Source organism: Photinus pyralis, unplaced genomic scaffold (genome assembly GCF_008802855.1).
Source record: "Photinus pyralis isolate 1611_PpyrPB1 unplaced genomic scaffold, Ppyr1.3 Ppyr1.4_LG1, whole genome shotgun sequence".
Taxonomy (NCBI): Eukaryota; Metazoa; Arthropoda; class Insecta; order Coleoptera; family Lampyridae; genus Photinus; species Photinus pyralis.
Genome location: NW_022170249.1, coordinates 29,881,032 through 29,896,406, shown reverse-complemented (window position 1 = coordinate 29,896,406; position 15,375 = coordinate 29,881,032). Strand labels below are relative to the sequence as shown.

The window sequence follows — 15,375 nt, the reverse complement described above, 5'->3', positions numbered from 1 at the left end:
CGTCACTGGTAAAACGTGACCCATAACAAAGGATTTTTTAGCTTCCCATGAACTTAAGGCCCAAAATGAAGTAAATACATGTTCCATTTGACTATTAGATACGTCTGAACATTTAAATCCTTGGCGTGGTCCACCTTTTCCAGATTTGGCTTGGTGGCCAGAGCATGTTGGTCCTAATTTGCGTTCTGATTTGACTGCTGTTTGGCGATACTTGCCATTGATGTCCTTCTCGAAGCCGGTGTAAGATTTTCCGTGTACTCGCAATTTAGCGTTTTTAATCCGCTTCCATAATTTTGGATCAGCTTGTCCTTTAGATTTTCTTTTGCTGCCCTTGCGACCATCAACTTCTGTCTCTACAACGTCATGTACTTCATTATCTACGTCAATTAGGTTCTCTTTATTTGTATGACTTTCAGTTTCTGACGGCACGTATTCCGAACCAGAATCTTCAAGCCACGATTCAGAAGGAGATAAATTCTCATTGTTATTATCATAAAAATCTCTGCTTGATTCATCAGGTAATTCTTTCGTAGTGAGATTAAGAGATGGTAATTGCACCGATTCAGTTGATTTAGCAGGCGGCAGATCTTTATTATTTAATTCACCAGAAGACTCATTTAATGTATCTAAATTATTTTCGCGTAAATTAGACTGAACTGCATTCGATCGCAAAGCAAGTTGCAAAATTCGATTGCCTCTGCTTTTACTACCACCTGCTGACATATTGATTATTTAGTGTTATTCTTAATCCAACTGAAACAAAGATAAACAAAAATAAAATGCAATTCGTCATGTCAACTTTGTTACAATTTGATAGCTGCAATATATCATATGTCAAACTCGAAATTGTTGAGCAAAGATTAGATAATTAAATATCGATCAATGGTAATAGAAACTATCAATAACATTGGGATATTTACTTGTAATTTACTTTTTAATGAAGTTTTCATGCATTCTGTTAATATAACTTCAAAACCATTCATGAATTTTAGGTTAGATTTACTAAATCAATCTTATAATTACCAGTTTTATTCCTAATTGCATTTAGTTAGGTTACACTTAAAAAAATAGTTTGTTTCAAAACAGTTCACACGATAATTGCTTGTAAAATGTTACAAACATCAGCAAAAACAACGCTGCACTAGCTCGTGAACACAAAAAGTTGACATACGACTATTTGTATGAACCAAAACGATCTAGAAGGTGACAAAAGAGGTTTTCACAAGAGCGCAGTATCCCTTTCTCGCTAACGATAGACATGAGAGGTTTTGCTATAATGTGAAAGTTGCTATTTTGGTTGCAACAGCGTTGATAACTCTAAATGCTCATTTTTTGACATGCGACCTATTGCAGTAACAGCGACGAATTACAATTCAATCATTACGGTTCGCACAGTGCTTCCAGCTTTCTGCGTATTTTCTCCTCTCAAAAGAAAACCGCTAAAACACGATTGAATTGGATCTGAAAGTTACTTGAATTTTATTGCCGCTTTATTGCTGGCGGCGGAGGAATTTTTTATTTTGCAGCTTACAAAATTTCAGTCAAAAGACATGCACTTGCTTATAAAATTCTAAATTATTAATTCTCAATTTTCGCCATAAATTGAATGCTCCTACACAGGCAGGACTTTAATCCTGCATTTCTGGTCAAATGCGCTAAATGGAGAATTGACTAGCTTTGCGCCACCCACATTTTGGCGTAGTATTTATGTGGCTTTTACCGCAACGAAACGATACCGCTAAATTAAACTTTGTAATGTACTTAAATAGTAGTTCCATTTACGCAGGAAATTAATAAAAACGTACATTAAGAGCAAAACTAATAGTCTAAGAGCCAGCGACACACAACCCTACGTCATCGCGGAATTCAACAAAAATATTATTAATAAGTAGGTTTGTAAGAGGAAAAAACAAAACCGCCATGTCTGCCAGGCATATCCTGTGCTTATTGTTGCTAATTAATTAATTAAGTGTACATAAAAAATAGGTTACTTACGTCATGACGGAATTGGAAAAAAAAATATATGGGATTATTGCTGGCAACGAGCACATCACGTAAACATAATGTGTGCCAGCCGATACCCCGTGCTGAATACATGTCTGCCGGGCGCGAAAGGGGTATAAAAAACAGTCGCGCTTACGTCATCACGGAATTTAGCGAAATTTTTTTAAAATGTAGATAATGTCTTCCCTGACAATACTATATGTCTGCCGGGCAAATTCCTGTGCCAAAGTAATGTCTGCCACTTTTTATGACGCGACTTTTGGTCACGAATCATGTCATTTGATGTTAATAAGTATGCGGTTTTCATTGCTTTTTCGAGTGAATTTCTACATTGACTAGTAAGGGAGATGGGTGTACGAGGATGGTGTCAGTTTGTTTTTATTTGTTTTCAGGATAGGTATTATAAGGGCTTCTTTCCATTCTTCTGGGTAGTTGTGTTGTTCTAGTATGGTATTGTATTGGTATTTTCCCTGTTGGTGGAAGATGTTTAATCATTTCGACGTTGGTCCCGAATCAGGATTATTTGATTAACAAATTACCTATTGCTTAATTTAATACCGACATTCAACTTTTTCAAATGAATCAAATTGGAGTTTACTGCTTCGTTTCCTTATCAATATCGTAATACATATTTCACGGCTCTTTGAATGAATTCAATAGTCAGATTAGATCGTAATTTCTATGTATAAGTCTGTCTAAAGTAAACGCGAAGTAATAGGTAAATTATAATTTGGTGAAATAGACAGTGGCTGGGGAAATATTCTTATACGATAAACCAAAAGTAAATATATGCAATCTGTACATACCGCCCCACACAACCACAAGCTGCAATGAAATTGAAAATCTCCTACGCATCCTTGCCACCGATGCCAACGCACATAATACCATGTGGGGCGGGAAATTGATTAATGCCAGAGGCAAAATATTTGAGAAATTACTGCTCCGCCACCCAGAAATGGTACTCCTAAACGACCACTCTCCCGCCCATTTTTCATCAGGCACCGGATCCTTTTCTTCTATAGACATAACCATAGCAAGCTGTACATAGCTTCGAGACTACAATGGTTTACCCATGGCGACCTGTGTAATAGCGACCATTACCAAATTTTAATACAAATACCAACCAAACAACAAAACACCTATAAGACAAACAATCTAAGATGGAGAATCGCCACAGCAGACTGGCAAAGATATAAAAGTTCTATCGTCCAGCAAATCACAACGCAAATCTCTCCCAAAAATGAATCTAGAAACCCTATATAAAATCATCAATGAGACATCGCGGCAATCGATAGCCAAAAAAAACCTATCCAAGTAAAAAAATCCACCTTGGTGGAACAAGAGGTCGAATCCTACCTACAAACACGAAAAAAAGCACTAAAAACCTTTCGAGAGTACAAGAGCCTGGAAAACCTCATACAATATAAAAGAATTAAAGCCCAAACTAGACTACTAATAAAAACAAGAAAAAAAGAAACATGGAAACTCTTCGTATTATCTATAAATAGCAACACGCCTACCAAAACCCTATGGGATAATATCAGGAAACTACGTGGTCACCGACCAAGTAACACAATTGCTGCCCTAGAAATAAACAACGACATTACCATAGACCCGAATGAAGTAGTCAATGAATTAGCTCAATATTACGAAAGAGTATCTAGCAACAAACAACACAGCGACAAGTTTAAGTTTTAACACATATAAACAAGAAACCGAAAAACTAGTAAACTTTGATTCACAAAATCTAGAACCATATAACACCCAAATAACAATGGTAGAGGTAGAGAGAGCAATTAATAACACCCGCTGCTCGACCCCTGCCGCCGATAATATACACGTCAAAATGATTAAACATTTTCCACCAACAGGGAAAAACCTTCTCTTGAAAATATACCATACCATACTAGAACAACACAACTATCCAGAAGAATGGAAAGAAACCCTTATAATACCTATCCTGAAAACAAATAAAAACAAACTGACACCATCCTCGTACAGACCCTTACCTAGTCAATGTAGAAATTCACTCGAAAAAGCAATGAAAACCGCATTTTTATTAACATCAAATGACATGATTCGGGACCAAAAGTCGCTTCATAAAAAGTGGCAGACATTACTTTGGCACAGAAATTTGCCCGGCAGACATTATGCAGTATTGTCAGGGCAGACATTATCTACATTTTAAAAAAAATTTCGCTAAATTCCGTGATGACGTAAGCGCGACTGTTTTTCATACCCCTTTCGCGCCCGGCCGACATGTATTCAGCACGGGGAATCGGCTGGCACACATATGTTTACGTGATGTGCTCTTTGCCAGCAATAATCCCATATATTTTTTTTCCAATTCCGTCATGACGTAAGTAACCTATTTTTTATGTACACTTAATTAATTAATTAGCAACAATAAGCACAGGATATGCCTGGCAGACATGGCGGTTTTGTTTTTTCCTCTTTCAAACCTACTTATTAATAATATTTTCGTTGAATTCCGCGATGACGTAGGGTTCAGTGTCGCTGGCTCTTGTACTACTAGCGAATGAATTTCATTTTGTCCTGATTAATAGCATAGAGTAATGTATTTCCTCTATGTTAATAACCAATGTTTTGCTATTTTATTTTTTTACGGAGATACGTATTTTTCTGAAGGATTACCTACTCCCTTACAGCCGACCTGTATAGCTTTCATAAAATATTACTTCCGACGGAGGGTATCAAAAAACATCTACTCGGCGATTTTAATAACCCAAGATTATACTTACCCTGTGTAGTTGTGCGAAATTAGGAAAAATCTGCGTCGCAAAAAGAGAATTTTCAACTGAAACAAGAAATTGAAGTTAGTATTTAAGTAATAATTGGTAAAGCACAGCAAGGGCCTACCCCTTTAATGTTCTTCCTCTCGGTATGATGCAAGCAGAATTTGTAACCATGAATTAAACGTATCTTCGTTATTAGGAAAGGCATCAACCCGAAACGTATACTACTACAGAATTATAATTGACTTATAAACCTACTATGAAACGTGTACTATAAGACGTGTTAAACCCAAAGATATCGCGATCTATATATAAATGGGAGATATCGCTAATGGATTTTTCATTTTTTATGGCTCATTTCAAATGAAAATCAACCTTAACCTATGTAATAATTTGTTTACTATGATGTTCCACCATTACTTATATCTTATTATTATTACGGTGGTATACCAAAAGTAGCTAATCCACGCTACCGCAGCTGAAATAATTGAAAATGCACGGTCTCAAATGCTGCAAAGTCGCAATTACAAATCAATCATTACGGTTCGCACAGTGCTTCCAGCTTTCTGCGTATTTTCTCCTCTCAAAAGAAAACCGCTAAAACACGATTGAATTGGATCTGAAAGTTACTTGAATTTTATTGCCGCTTTATTGCTGGCGGCGGAGGAATTTTTTATTTTGGAGCTTACAAAATTTCAGTCAACAGTCAAAAGCTTTATAAACGACATTATGCACTTGAAACATGCACTTGCATATAAAATTCTAAATTATTAATACTTCTCAATAAATTGAATGCTCCTACACAGGCAGGACTTAATCCTGCTTTTCTGGTCAAATGCGCTAAATGGAGAATTGCCTAGCTTTGCGCCACCCACATTTTGGCGTAGTATTTATGTGGCTTTTACCGCAACGAAACAATACCGCTAAATTAAACTTTGTAATGTACTTTTTGTACTCATTGAATGGAAAGATAATGTTTCCAAGCATCCTCGATGCACGGGAAAACGACTTTCCCGCATCGCGGTGTTTTTTAGTTTCCGCTGGAGAGAAGGGGTTATGCGCGTTCTTCGGTTGGTAGTACTTATTGAAGTCAACGAACGTCATGTCATGGTTAACTGTCATCTGCTGTAAAATCAATTAAACCGTTGGTTGAGGGTATTTAGTGCGATTAATCGGAAACAGACGTACACTAAGTTTTACGTAAATATATAAACAAGAACTTATAACGCAATCAAATTATTTTTCAGAATTGGAACTCAAGAAAAAGTAAAATTTATTGTTAAAACGTCTTAAAATGTGACCAGTGATATTCTGCAACTATTCGCATATGCAGTTTAAGAAAGCACATATTAACACACACAAAGCTTCCAAGGATTTTAAATGTAACGAGTGTATTTACGCAACTCAAGATATTCAGTGCAAACGATGCAATGCCGTGACCAGTAGTAGCACTCATTGCAAAGGCAAAATATGTAACGGGCGATCAAAAATGAGTTGCTGTTGAGTCGCCTTTGGAAGTTCAAGTTAAGTACGATTTCCCATGTAAACAAAAATTCCAAAGGTGACTCGACAGCAACTCATTTTTGATCGCATTGTATTAACCAAAGATGTGGAAGTTTTAAATGTGACCAGTGCATTATTAAAAGTGTAAGTGGGTAGTTACAAAATTATGTTACCAACCAAACATATGATTGTGTTACCAACTCATGATTAAAAAAAAACTAATTTACAAAACTATTAATTTTGACCTTTTTTACGCAATTCGTTACAAAAAATATTGTACCTAACTCTTTCGGAAAGAATTTTCCCGCATTCGCACTAAATGCAGCACTCCCTACGGTCGTGCTGCAAACAAAGTGCTCATGCGGGAAAATTAACTTACCGAACTTGTTAGGTAAATAACTATAAATAGTAGTTCCATTTACGCAGGAAATTAATAAAAACGTACATTAGGAGCAAAACTAATGTATAATGAATAAGGTAATTTTAGTTCTCATTTAGTTACATGATCAAAACAGAAATTAGCATCTAAGGCTGATGAGTATTTTTTTGGCTTATTTTCATTATTAAGTCTACGTAATTTTATTGTAAGCGCTACAGGCATGGATGCCGGCCGCCTTGTGCCCGATGTACGCCCTGCGAGATACGAAGCTTCCAACGTGGTCGGTTCCATTAGCCTATCCCAATTAATAACAATGGAGCTAGCAGTGCTTAACTGCCTACGAAAACTTACATTTCACAGGCACAGCATTCTGCACCTCTAATTCTAACTAATAATCAACATACTCTAACACTTCAGACAAGAAGGTCCTTCAGTAATTAGTACTAATAACTTTCATACACAATTCATGCGCAAACATTTCTAAGGAAAGGTACGCCTGTACCATTTTATTAGAAATCCAAGCAAAGGTGCTCACCTTAAGTAATGTAGATTAATACAGTAAACAACTGCACGTGGTGATTAAACTTACCCTAAGTCCGCTTTCCGTTTGTCACTTTTATTGGTATTTCTAGGTAAATTATTGCCTATTAGAATGTGAAGAAAGTACGTGTTCTACAAAGGCTGTTATTTAAATAAATGGCTACATTTTGGAAAAAAAATGATATCTTACACTTATACATACTCATGTTAAACCATTCGTGTGACTGCGAAAATTGAACAAACAACTTTAAATTAATAGCACAGTAGAAAATATAATTAAATATAAATATTAATTTGACAAGTAGTTTTTCCGGCCTTCGTTGGGATAGAGCTGAAAGTTGGTAAATACGAAGAATCGCATACGATTTTCAGTAGGGAATTTTTTGACACTCAGCTCGCATTCAAAAACCATACTTTTAATCCGGCTCATATACAATAGCGCTGATCCTTGAACGCGTAGAAATCGATTGGCCAAGGTTTGACATCGTTGTCCCTTTTCGTTCTCGAGTTAGCCGAGAAACAGACAGACAGAAAAAACCTTGCTACACCAGTGACCTATATGAAATGAGACATCGATAATATTTCTAGGACTTTCTTGAGCCAAGACACAGCCTCCACACTGACGAAGGGACAGAAAAAATGCCCGTAATGGCGCATATGGCTTAAGCGTGACAGAGTTAGGTTTATTTTAAGTCGGGCAATTAAGCGCCTGTATCAGGTGGCATAGATACGAGCGACAAAATACGTAGTGGGGAGGGGGCTACGTATAGTTGGCCCCTTCCAAATGTATTTTCGGAATTGTAAAGAATAATGGCGTAAGAGTTATAATGGTGGGTGCACGTCAGTGCATTACTTTATAATAAAATGACTATCGCATCTCTAAGTGGGGGGAGGCGGGGCAAGTTAAGGATCTAAGGTATACACGGTGGCTATAGAATTAATAAGGTTAACAAAATTTTCTGATATCAATTTGGTTTGGTTTAATGCATTTGTGGCTCCGACTTGATTTATTGGGTTAATCGGTTGTTTTAGAAGAGATTAATGTAATTGTCTAGAGGTGAGGTGGTTTTTTTAATCCTAAAGAAATCGTTTATTTTTGTAGAGAATGTTATATTTAAGATAAGATAATTTCGGAAAAATGGGTTACGTGAGGAAAACCAAGCGTTTTGTCGCAAGCTGTTGATTGGTTGATCGAGTTACCAATTACGATTTCGTGTTTTAATTTCAAACATTAATGAATCGATATATGAGATAATGCCAAGTATCGTTTGGTTCCAGTTTTATTTCATTTTATTTCATTTTCTCTTATAGCATTTTTCTTTATTCCCACTGTTAGGTGGAAGATCAGCAAGTGGAGCTGTCTCCCAATGCCGAACTTCGCCACTAGGTTTTTTTACTTTAATTAAAATTTTATTTTACATTTATATCTTATTTTAATTTATATATTTACGCAAGGTAATGAAATAAAGGCATTTATTATTATTATGTGTGGTCGTTGAATAAACTTTATTATTGCAATATCATGCAAGTCGTGTGTTCGTCGAATCCCTTTAACGACGACGAGAGATGTCCCACGTTTAATTAAGTTTAACTTTGTTTATCCACACCCAAAGTTCAGTTCAAGTGCTTTCAAATTTTGGTAAATCATCTTTTTAGAATTTCAGAAGTTTGATTTTGAAGAAGTGTTATCTTTGGCCTGAAGTTAAAGAGTCACAGCATTTTTTATTGCTCGCCCAACGTGGGCACTGCATCCATTTTTTGTGTATGGTCCTTTTTAGCCGGGCCAATTCACACAGCCATATTTATATTTTTATCGATGAGTTTGCGTTTTCATATGTAGTATATCTTCTATATGAAAGTAAAACTTTACCAGTTTAGCCAATGCTTTAGAACACGTACTATCCTCTCAAAAGAAAGACATTAATAACCCCTACACATTTGGACGTACTATGCGCGGACAGAACAAGTCAAAATTTTATTCCAAAAAACAAAAAAGTTTCGCTGGAAAAAGTTAACCCCCGGTCCCGTCACCCGCCCACCTACACACTGTTGGAGTCTGCTGTGGAGCTGCCTCTTAAAATTATGGCGCTAGCTGCCGTTAGGTCTGACAAAACTGTCTCTTGCTGAGACAATGATTATACTAGCGTTAAAATTGTTTCACATCAATGAAAAAAATGTCAAACCTTCGCCAATCGATACCTACGAGTTCAAGGATCAGTGCTATTGAATATGAGCCGGATCAAAGGTCTGGTTTTCGAATACGAGCGGAATGGCAAAAATTCCCCTACTGAAAATCGTATTATCTTGTTAATGCTTATTTTTCTTCTTTGACGTGTTTGAAATGGTGGATAACTTTTTTATGTATTTCCATTTATACAATAAACGGTGTCCGTAAGTTACTTATACGCCAAATAGTTGCCTTTTAGAAAAATTGGGGAAAAGTGGATATATAAACATTTTCACAGAGGAAAAAGTCGCACAAGTAGTTTACTTTAAATGATCGAAACCTTGTGACTTGTTAGAAATCTAAAGACACGTACATTTAGGGATTCGTAGGTCCTTTACTTTAGGAAGATAAACATGTACAAGGAATGTTATGTAAGTTATGTGCGAATAAACGTAGTCAATTAAATTACATTTTCATTATCATAACAACTGTTGAGTCAATGTTACGTTTAAAACTCTTATTTATTCTTGTAGTGACCAAGGGTTGTATCCAACATGTAAACATACATATTGATTGCAGCATGAATACACTAAATAAAGTTAAGAGTACACACGAAACGATAGTTGTAGGTATCACAAATAAAACGAAAAGTCCGTATGACAACATTCTTATTATTCAAGGGTTGTTTCTACACAAATCGATACTCAGCCACATGTAAGGGGATATTGGAAATATTTATGGATGCCACGCTTAAAGCTTAGGTAATTATCCAAATTGTAACTCAATACTCCGTTCAATTAGTCTTACATTGAAGCATTGATAGTATATAATCAATGATTGAAGTTTATTATATGGCGCCAATAGGGCGACAGTAACACGTAAGACCTTTACTAACCTATCTTTACGAGAAAGTGTACAGTTATAATTGAATTAGGTATATAATGCACGGGTATCTTTGGAAGGGATATTAGTAGGTAAACCCCTACACGATATCTACCGGAAATGCCCTTGACCGCTCGGTTATACAAGATAGCGATACCTTTTTAATGATTTATACCCACGTACTTATGGAAGTAGGTAAGTAATATGTCACAAAATATATAATCTCCTAACGCGGATTTTGTGGGGGAAGAATGCGTACTCCCTAATAATAATTGGAATATTGTTTTCATGCAATGACCTTTCAAGGGAAACCAAGATAATGTTGCAGATTTAGTTGAACCCACTCTAAAGAATCAGACGTTGAAGTAATCGAAAATTTGTCGAAACGTATAGGTGTGTCGTTTGAAGCAGAATTTGCATGTTACAACGAGCGACTTTGCATAAGATTAGTATTCGACAGATTTTATTGCTGTAGACGTCTTGGATGCCTTTTCGTAATGATCAAATCTGTCTGTGGCATAATCTACACCTCATTTATATTCTTAAAGTCTTCCCTTAAAAAATAACTCAAGCGAAACTGAATCATTGATTAATGGTTACGATGTTTACTGCACATCACACCTTGCATAGTACCTACCTAAAATTATTGTGCTGCGTTTGTTTGGAGACCTGTGTTTACCGCTCGCTTAATTTAAATTCTATATAGATACGAGATAGAATGGTCTCCAAGAAGGCCCTTCAGCTTTGGAACTGTGGTGTTGATAATCTGGATAGCTTCTGCTTGTTTGATCAGTGAATGCTTTTACAAAATGTGTGATTTCCATTCTAATATATAAGGACTACTGATTTATAACTGGTACCTATAGTCAATTATACTCTGCAGTAGCGTACGCAGGATTTTTTTTCGGGAGGGACTGAAACTCGAGAATTAAGACCAAAGTATGTAAATTTTCACGTATGTCGTACACATTCGCAAGATCAAGTAAGCGAAGGAAAAAGTAAGGTAGTTTTTCCAGCACTGCAACATTTTTATTGTCGCTTGGCATTTAAATAATTATACCATGACTGACGACTTACGGGATGTGCCGCTGAGTAGTTAAGTCGATTATTTCGAGGGGGGGGGGGGCTGTAGCGTACGCCGGTGGTACTCTGTGATAAATTTATTTGACTGTTGTTTGTATGTATGTATGTTTTGTGACATATTTGACGATATTTATTAAGATACTACTGGACAATGTCTATGTCAATGTTTTTGTTGATCACAGACAATAAATTATTATTATTATAAAAATACTATCTTTATTTTGACTTTAGTTTGACTGAGGGTGATTTGGAATGCTTTGACAAAAATTATTGAATTAATACTGACATCTATTAGTGAAGAACTAAACTAACAGCTAACAGCGTGTTTTACTGAGCAAGAATAGTAGATTATTTCAACCTCCTTTAGTTGTAAAAGCAGCGCCTCATTTTTACAGTTTAAGGGAGACTGCGCAAAGGCGGCTAGGTAGCGGAACATACAGGGATTATTCAGAAGACTCTCTTAACAGGCTTTAGGTAGGACTTCTTGTGAAGCCAGTCGGCGATATGGTACACCGATGGGCACCTTAAGCAGAACAATTAAGAGAACCTCTGAAGAATTGGAAACTAGTAGTGACTAGTAGCTGCAGATTGGAGTTATCCATTCGAGCGTCAAGACATTCAAGATTTTTTGAAGAATTTCTTGGACCGCAGTGGGGAAAGGGTAAGAGTATTTTATTATAATAAACCTGGATGTGACTGGTTGCGGCTGTTTTTGAATGGGCATAAAAATCAATTAAAAGATGCTGCAGATCAGCGGGAACTAAGCTCCAGTGGCGGTTCTGATGATTCCATGGGTAAAAGAACCATTGCTGTTTCATATATTATGCCAGATGAAGAAGCTGACAATTTAGATGAAAGTGAAGAACCACTTAATGATCGATTTTCATGAAGATTATTTTATTTTGACCAAATTTACATGTTGGACATGTGTTAGAAAGAGATCAACAAAACATTCGATGCAAGTTCCTGAGACCAAGTCTTAAAGTGCCAGATGGCTTCAATTTTCCTATATTTCGGATATTACTTCTAAATAGGTTATTAAAAAACTCAAGAGTTTGATCAGCAAGGAGAAACATTTGTGTAATTTATTATTCAAAAACCGCAATAATACACATTTTGGAGATTTGGGCGCGTAGTTCCCAAGTGATACGGAGCTACATGATGTGGGGCCGGCGACATCTGAGCGCTATTCCCGAGGGTGTTATACTAATGTGGTGATTTTTCGGTTTTTTCCTATCTTGATCTACAGTTTTGGTCCGATTGTTTCCAAATTGGTGTCGTCGGAAAGATCTTGTCAACGGGCAGAACTCCTGCGTGACGGAATTTGTGTTTTTTTCCTATGCGCGAAATTAACCACCTCTTACAAGACGCGCGTCTGCGTCCAAAGTCTTTTACAGGTCGTTGAGAGGTAGTCAACTTCGGACGCCTTTTACTTTCCGTTGCGAATTTTGTCACGCGGTTTAACGTTTCGTAAATCTCGAATCGCTGTCTCTCTTTCTCGTGTCGCCAATAGAATCTCGAGCAACAAGAAGTGTCACAAACATTGTGTACTGTTTTGTGGAGGGTTTTTATCGAAATCCACCAAAACGCGAATTGCGGGTGAACGGAACGTCGGAAGCGTGTACCTACAAAGGCAATGTAGTTACCTCCGACAAGGTCTTACTGATGATGGAGTCTAAACTGGCTAATAGAATACTGATCTGTCATACAAAAATACGCTAAATCCGCAACTAGCAAAAATAAGCAAGTTAAAAAGTAATCGTAAACGATTTACATAAAGCGCATTTCCACTTGCATTCATTTCCTATTTGTAAGATGCAACTTTTGTTAAAATTGTAAAAATCCGGCCACAAATATGAAAGATAGCGTTACACATGTGCAATCCATTTTTGACGTGCTGCTTCAATTTCAGTTTATAAGAAGAGTTTCATTTCAATGCTTTTCTAAATAAGAAAATTGGAACTGCGCATGCGCAAACCTAAATTTTGAGGCTAACGTTAGATTTTCCTTTGTTCCAAGTGGCTATGTATCAAATTTCATTTAAATGCTTTCATAAATAAAAAAGTTGTCACTGCGCATGCGCAAAACCAAATTTTGAAACTGGCGTTAAATTTGCTTTTATTCCAAGTGGCTATGTATCAAATTTCATTTAAATACTTTTATAATTAAAAAAGTTTGCAATTCGGTTTATAAATGGTCGAGATGCGAAAAGGGCACTGTGAATTTTGAATGGATTCGACTCAACTTTTGGCATTGCGTATTGTATGGCTAAAGTTATGCCCATATTGAATTTCATGTAATTCAGTTCATAACTAACGGAGATGTAAAAGCGATCGGACATTTCTAAACAAAGTTATCGCTCACACGGACAGATAGAGGGACAGACAGACAAAGGAACAGACGGACAGACCAACAGGCAGACGACAGACAGCAATGCAAAATTATAAACGATCTCTAGGATCGTTAATAAACGGCAAAAGTGTAAAATTATGGAACATGTAAAAAACGGTTTTTTGTTTTTTTTACAATAACTTTTTTTGTAAGCGGTACAGAAAAAATTCCTTCCTTGGTACAAGACTCGACACCATAACGAACCAAATAGCGAAAAAAGTAGAACAATAGCTCTTAAGATAAAAAACTAGTAGCGTCTCAAAACGAGCGGACGGACGGACGGACGGACAAAGTGGCCACAATAGCGCATTTTTTTTTATTGTGGAAATGCGCTAAAAAGGAAATGTAGTAATCGTAAACCGCATATGCGCCACTTAGTTTTTAGTAAATGTCAAAAGAAGGGAGAATACTTGCCTAAAGGGGGCAACAAGGTAGACTAAGAGATCCTTATTCTGGTCTTACTAAGCTAAAGGAATGAAATACTTGAGAGGGGTAGCGCCAAGAAACGTAGCCTGTTCTGCCTCTGCCATGGAAACTAAAATTTCCTGGCAGAAAGTAGGCATGGAAATGAAGGTTTCAGGACGATTTTGGGTCAAATTATTTTTAGTAAAAAGGGAATAAACACGTGGTCGGAGAAAGTATTAACATAAAAAACAGGCTTCCGCAGAAATAGAGTTGTAATCGTTAAATGAATCTCAAGGAAATGTAATCATTACAATTCGATTGTATCGAAAACCAATATGTAATTGAACGTTAATCAAGGTATCGACAAAAATAACAAAATTACCTGAAATGCAGGTCGCAATGGCCTTGTTGAGCTCGAGAAGGGCGCGTTCTGCAAATCTGTAACAGACAATTATAATACAACAAACAAATAAAAGGGGTAGTGAATCGCGCTGCACAGAAAATATTGCGAAATAGTCATGTCTAACATCTGACACTAAGCAGGTAATTCGGATATTAAACTGTAATTAATAATCAGAAAGAAGCAATAATTCGAATTACTTTACAGTAGTAAAAGCAAAATTTTGATCGACCACGGGTTTCTCGTACAATATCGAGCATGAATGCATAAGCGTGACGTTAATTTCAAGAAAAATCCTTTACGATGCACAAATAATTAAACTTCTATATAAAAGCAATGTAAATAAACTAGTACGAGCAAATTCTTCGGAGTAAAACAAATAACGTGACTAAAACGTGTAAATATCGGACAAAGCCTCGGTAACTTCAAAACTAACTCATAAAGCAACGGCACTAATATAGGTATAACGCAACACAGCTAATAAGAAGGATACAATGCAATCAAACTAACAGAAATGAATTATCGGAATTATCGTTAACAAAATCAGTTGTCGTTCTTCGTAGTAAAGTAGGTACAATCTGGTATATCGGAGCAATAATAATGAAGAAAAGAGTAAACCAGAAGTAAGAGGTAAGAAGCCTAAAAATGATTATTCAAAGTCAAGGATAATACGTAATTGCTTTGTTACATACCGAAAAATGGCCTTAAACTTGTAAAATATATCCGCAAATGCGCCAGCGAAGCATCGAAAGCAAAGTAACAAGGGACAAACTTCACTAAACTTATACAGACCAATAAAAATCCCAAAAAAGGCAGATAAAGATTGTCAAGTAACTATAATGCCGTGTATTCTTCTATTTTCGAA

General features: G+C 36.4%; 1 protein-coding gene across 3 annotated transcripts in view; it reads right to left on the bottom strand.

Annotated features, from left to right (window-relative positions):
* Positions 1 to 15,375, bottom strand: part of LOC116169688 (adenosine receptor A2b-like) — a 149,766-nt gene that overhangs the window by 75,234 nt on the left and 59,157 nt on the right. Inside the window, exons 2-3 of one of the 3 annotated variants that reach the window (XM_031485854.1) lie at positions 14,493 to 14,548; positions 4,767 to 4,822 (exon numbers count right to left, since the gene is read on the bottom strand). The gene's annotated coding sequence lies outside the window, so the exon portion shown is untranslated. Of the gene's footprint in view, positions 1 to 4,766; positions 4,823 to 4,884; positions 5,021 to 14,492; positions 14,549 to 15,375 lie in introns of those variants that run through there. The other 2 variants (XM_031485843.1, XM_031485846.1) reach the window with 2 other exon arrangements.